The sequence below is a fragment of the Dermochelys coriacea genome, chromosome 1 (genome assembly GCF_009764565.3).
Source record: "Dermochelys coriacea isolate rDerCor1 chromosome 1, rDerCor1.pri.v4, whole genome shotgun sequence".
NCBI classification, from domain to species: Eukaryota; Metazoa; Chordata; order Testudines; family Dermochelyidae; genus Dermochelys; species Dermochelys coriacea.
The window spans coordinates 286,754,439-286,760,327 of record NC_050068.2 but is presented as its reverse complement, the minus strand read 5'-3'; the positions used below and the strand labels follow the sequence as shown (position 1 = coordinate 286,760,327).

General features: G+C 45.3%; 1 long non-coding RNA gene across 1 annotated transcript; it reads left to right on the top strand.

Annotated features, from left to right (window-relative positions):
- The first annotated feature begins 602 nt into the window (after positions 1 to 602).
- LOC122457816 lies at positions 603 to 3,681 on the top strand. The gene is made up of 2 exons (XR_006277489.1): positions 603 to 750; positions 3,104 to 3,681. It is a non-coding gene; the product is annotated as an uncharacterized LOC122457816 (long non-coding RNA).
- Positions 3,682 to 5,889: the final 2,208 nt, after the last annotated feature.

Genomic DNA, 5,889 nt, shown 5'->3' with positions numbered 1-5,889 from the left:
CCACACTCTGGGTCTCCCCTCCCTAGGGAACCCCCAACCCTCTAAACCCACCTTGCCTCAGTGGCTACTGCCAGTCCGCATCTAACCCCCACTCACTGGGGCAGACTGCAGTGTAATGGCCACTCATCATTGGCAAGGGGTTAGGACCAACTTCCTCTGCCTATTCCCAGGCTTCCCCTCTGCAGCCCCAGTACCTTTCTGGGCCTTTACCAGGGCCTGCAGCTACGGTAACCAGCTGTCCCGATTTTATAGGGACAGTCCCCATTTTTGGGTCATTTTCTTATATAGGCTCCTATTATCCCCTATCCTGTTTTTTCACATTTGCTGTCTGGTCATCCTACCTGCAGCCTGGGGGTTTACCAGGCTGGAGCTCCCCAGCTCCCTTTGCCCTTCCCCAGCACCGCTCTACTTCAGGTACTTTGCTTTCAGCCAGCTACCCCTTCCCACTCCAGGGCTAGAGTGAAACTCCTTTGCTTCTGGCCCACAGCCCTCTTATAAGGACCAGCTGGGCCCTGATTGAGCTGGCCACAGCTGTGGTCAGCTACACAGTCAGCTTCCCCCAGCTTCTTCTCACTCCCCTTACTTCCAGCCACAGCCCTCTCTAGGGCAGCTTTTACTATTGGCTCCCCCAGGGAAGCCCTCTCCCAGAGCTGTTTTAACCCCTTCAGGACAGGAGCGGGGTGACTATCCCGCTACAGGCTACCATCAAAAAATAAGATACGGTGTCCTGAGCTTCCCTCACTAAGTCTGGTAGGTACCACTGCTATGAAATATGACAGCTGCCAGATGTTATATTGCACAGGAATTCTCAGATTAGGACAATTCTGTGACAGTTTAAGTGACCAAATCATCCAGAATGCTGATTTGTACATATTTTCTTGTGACAGTGCTTCCAGGGCCTGATCCTGAAAGATGCTGAGCATCTCATAGGAGGTGCTGAGTGCCCTCAAGTCCCTTCAAAAATCAGGTGTTTCAAATGAGATTTAGAAACTTGTATCAAGTATCTTAGATCCTTGATTTTTAAGGCCACAAGAATTTAAGCTCTGGGGCATTGGTAACTGAAGATACTCTGTTTACTATGTTTAGAGATGTGTTAGACATAGGTACAACAGTTGAGGAAATTAGTATATTTAGGATGGGAAATCCCTTTAATACCCACACTAATTAGATCAGAATTGTCTTTCAGGAGAAATATAGCCAGTGTAGAGAACATATTGGTTTCCAATAGTCTTCATGCCTGAGCAAAAACATCTGCTAAGAAAACTAATCATACTGAACTGAATATTTTAATTAGAGATTCAACTGAGATTCAGAAGATTAAAATACGAAGTAAGGAACCCAACCCCTTTATATTAAATGGAAGTATAAAAGGGTCTCAAGACACAGCCTTTAAGTGCTATATTGATGATCCTGCACCTTTGAGATAAATACAAAGTTTTCCATAAATCTCTGTGGAAATAGGATCAAGCCCTAAGCATTCAACCTACTACTAAATTACATGAAAGTCTTCGAACAGTGGTGGCTGCTCCCATTGTCTCATTTTGGTGGTATACCTTTGACTAAGGGTATTATTTCCTCACCAGCTAAATTGTGGCTTCCATGTATATTATGCAAAAAGAAAAGGAGTACTTGTGGCACCTTAGAGACTAACAAATTTATTAGAGCATAAGCTTTCGTGAGCTACAGCTCACTTCATCGGATGCATCCGATGAAGTGAGCTGTAGCTCACGAAAGCTTATGCTCTAATAAATTTGTTAGTCTCTAAGGTGCCACAAGTACTCCTTTTCTTTTTGCAAATACAGACTAACACGGCTGCTACTCTGAAACATGTATATTATGTAAAGACATCCAAGAGCTTAGCTGTGTGCTGATAAGATTTATTTTGGGCAGGAAAGTTTCCACCTGTTGTTCTAAAGAGACTGATGCTGCCTACTGATCTTCTGGGAGCCAGTTTTCCAGACTTCAGATCCTTTTCCAAATTCTTCATGCAGTTGATTGGCAACATTATTTATTTTAAGAAATATAAATATATTCCTATTGAGCAAAGAGCAACAGTCTCCCTATGGCTTCCCTCCCACCATCACTTTAAACATAACTCCTTCCAATAGGGTATTTGTTCTAACCCATTTTTTGCAGCCTCCCTGGTTAAGTCATCTTAAATTGCCCATTACAGACTTTCTCTATTAACTACTAAAGAACATTCCAGACTGTTCACCATGGCTTATTCATTTTTTATTTTATTTTGGGCATTTCATTGTTTTCTTAGTGGACAGTTCTTGTTTAATGCCCTTTACTTGTTTATTATTAATTATTTTTATTGTTATAGTACCAACACACTAGGCACTTGACCACCACAGAACAACGACAGCTCCTGCCCCAAAGAGCTTACAATTTTAGGCTCTAGTTTTGGGAACCCTCAGTTTTCCTCCATCCCTCCTCCCCCATTTGCAAGGTTCCCATATCCTATGAGAGACTGGATTCCATTTTTGTCTACGTTAATTATACAAGATTCTCAAACTAATTATCTAATCACAAGTTTATGCAAAGCCTTGATTGCCCCATTCTGTGTCCTAACTAGGAAGGATCCCTTGATTAAAGCAGGAACAGAGTTTGGGATTTTCTTGATTACCTCAGATTTGTAGGGAAGTGTTCAGATCTATTCTGTCAATTTCCATCTCCAGTATTATGGAAACAATATATTGTGTGTCTAGGACTTTAATTTCTCCATTTTAGATAGGCAAGGAAAGATCTTGGGGCTTTTAGAAAGGCATGTTACATTTCAAAAATATTTCAGGTTGCAATTTAGACAGAAGTACAATATTATTATTCATGGGACTGCAGTTGTGCCTCAGCTCTTTGGCTGCACATCTGTGATTTTTTTGTGAATGGCATTCAAGCATGAAAGCCTGTTGACCCATTTATTTTTCTCCTGGAGGAACACTGGCAGCTGAATAAATAGCCTAGGTGGTTTCTATCATACAATTTATTTATAGTTCATAAAGCTAAACTTCTTTATAAGACTTAAATCTGTCCAGACATTATACTTTTTGATCTTTACATTATGTACATTTTTGATCATAACAAAACATTCTGTTGCTTTCAGTGTTATTCATTGGACTAGTTTCACATGGAGGCTCAGAAAGTGTGAAACTCCATCACTAAATTTTACCAGAGGAACTTCATCTATTCTACTGGTCAAAAACTGGACTTTTACGACAGATTATTTTATTGTGATAAAGTAAAGTTTATTGTGTTCTATTGATTTTTTTAAGAAGACAGGAGGAAGAAAGGGAGGAGCTGCTCTACAACACTGGAGAAATGGAGATTGAACTGCAATTGAAGGATGGAGAGGCAAAGCTCTAAGACTAACAACAATGAGAAAGCCTAGTGAAACATGCAACAAAATGAGAATACACCCTACAAGTGTGGAACCATCTTCCAGCACAGATCTCCGGTATATACCACTGATGGGAACCGAGCTGACAAGATCTTGCAGCAGTAATTTGGGCACAAGAGGTGATTAATTTAGTGGGGTATAATCAGCATCCTATTATTTAATCAAATTTGGCAGACTTTTCCCTCTATGTCAGCTTCTTCTAGCAAAGTGGAAAGGCTGCTTGGCTAACTCTATGAGAACTTGAGGGGTCATTTTGACTGGAAATAAAATTTTGGTTGATTGTTTGCTTGTGGGGTATAGCTTCCTTTATGGTGTGTGACAAACACAGCCAGTGACCACACAGACTGCAGAAAGACTTGTGATATATGCCTAACTACTGTGTAGTCAGATGTCAAGTCTCCCAAGAGTCTCCTTAAGACTGAACACACAGCACAGTTATCCAAGTAGCAGAGGTTGTTTCAATGGGTAGAATAGTCTGGGTCTCAGATTATCAGCCGTGTATTCTCTACATTGGTCTCTGCCAGAATGCAGTCATCCAAGGTTACTAATTCCAAAACAGGCACAGCTTCAGCATTTCACGGTCTGTACAACATAATAGGATATATGGGGCTTTATAGGCTTAAGTAGTCTGTAATGACAGTTCTGGATTGTGCCTTTTCTTAATCCAGGTTTATTGTAAGCATTGCTAGCTTGTGGTTGAGAGGAGCAGCTGGGCAGCAGGCAGTAAAAAATGTGGGGTCATCCAGCCAGACCAATGATTACACCTGATGGCTCAACACCAAAATGTACTCAGTTCTCTGGTACTTAATTCCCTACACAGCTCAGTCATATAGGGCTTCCCTGCATTTCAAATAATTGGTTATTCTAAGAATGGCATGGCTGGTATTTTCATAGAGTCATAGATTCCAAGGCCAGAAGTGACCACTGTTTACCATCTACTATGATCTCCTGTACAACACAGATCATAGAACATTCCCAAAATAACTCCTAGAGCAGACCTTTTAGAAAAATATCCTATCTTGAATTAAAAGTTGTCAGTGATAGAGAGTCCACCACAATGCATAGTAAATAGTTCCCATGGCTATCAACTCTCACTGTTAAAAATGTATGTCTTATTTCCAGTATGAATTTTTCTACTATCAACTTGCAGTCACTGGATCATGTTATACCTTTCTCTTTTAGATTGAAAAGACCATTATCAAATATTTGTTCTCCATGTACGTACTGACAGATTTAACCTTCTCTTAGTTGAGCTCCAAGTGTCTATCACTATAAGACATGTTTTTTAACCCTTTAATCATTCTCATGGCTCTTCTCTGAACCTTCTCCAATTTATCAACATCCAGTGGTGAGCTGGAGCCGGTTCGCTGGAACTGGTTGTTAAATTTAGAAGCCCTTTTAGAACTGGTTGTCCCACGGGGGACAACCGGCTCTAAAAGGGCTTTTAAATTTAACAACCGGGAAGTGGCGCCTTAGGCGCCGACTCCGTGGGGGCTGGAGCAGGGGGGAAAATTTGGTGGCAGCTCCCTGCTCAGCCCCAGCTCCCCTCTGCTCTGCCTCCACCTCCACCTCCACCTCTGCCTCCTCCCCTAAATTTAGAAGCCCTTTTAGAACTGGTTGTCCCACGGGGGACAACCGGCTCTAAAAGGGCTTTTAAATTTAACAACCGGGAAGTGGCGCCTTAGGCGCCGACTCCGTGGGGGCTGGAGCAGGGGGGAAAATTTGGTGGCAGCTCCCTGCTCAGCCCCAGCTCCCCTCTGCTCTGCCTCCACCTCCACCTCCACCTCTGCCTCCTCCCCTAAATGCTCCACCCCGCTCTGCTTCTCTGTCCCCCCGGTTTCCCGTGAATCAGCTGTTTGTGCAGGAAGCCGGGGAGGAATGAGAAGCAGGCGGCGGCTTCGCGCTGAGGCCCAGGGAGGTGGAAGTGACCTGGGTAGGGGAGCGGTTCCCCTGCGCCCCCCCGGGGTTACGTGCTGTGGCATGGGTGGCCCTCATTGCGCTCCCCCGCCTCAGCTCACCTCCACTCCGCCTCCGCCTCCCTGGGCCTGAGCGTGAAGCCGCCGCCTGCTTCTCAGCCCCACCCGGCTTCCAGCGCAAACAGCTGATTTGCAGGAAACCAGGGGTGGGGAAGCAGAGCGGGGCGGCGTGTTCAAAGGAGGAGGCGGAGGTGGAGCGCAGGGGAGCTGGGGCCGGGCGTGGGGCGGGGAGCTGCCGGTGGGGGCTCTGCACCCACCAAATTGTCCCTGTGGGGGCTCCAGCCCCGGAGCACCCACGGAGTGGGCGCCTAAGGCACCACTTTTGATGTGATCAGTGGGGGGAGCGGCCACTCCCCCTGCTCCCCCCAAGCTATTCTACCCCACCCCAGGAGCCAGAGGGACCTGCCCGATGCTTCCTGGGAGCCACCCCAGGTAAGCACCACCTGGACTCCCCACCTCGCCCCCCGGCAGGCCCCTCTGGCTCTTACGGGTGGGGTGGGCACCCACTATGGTGGC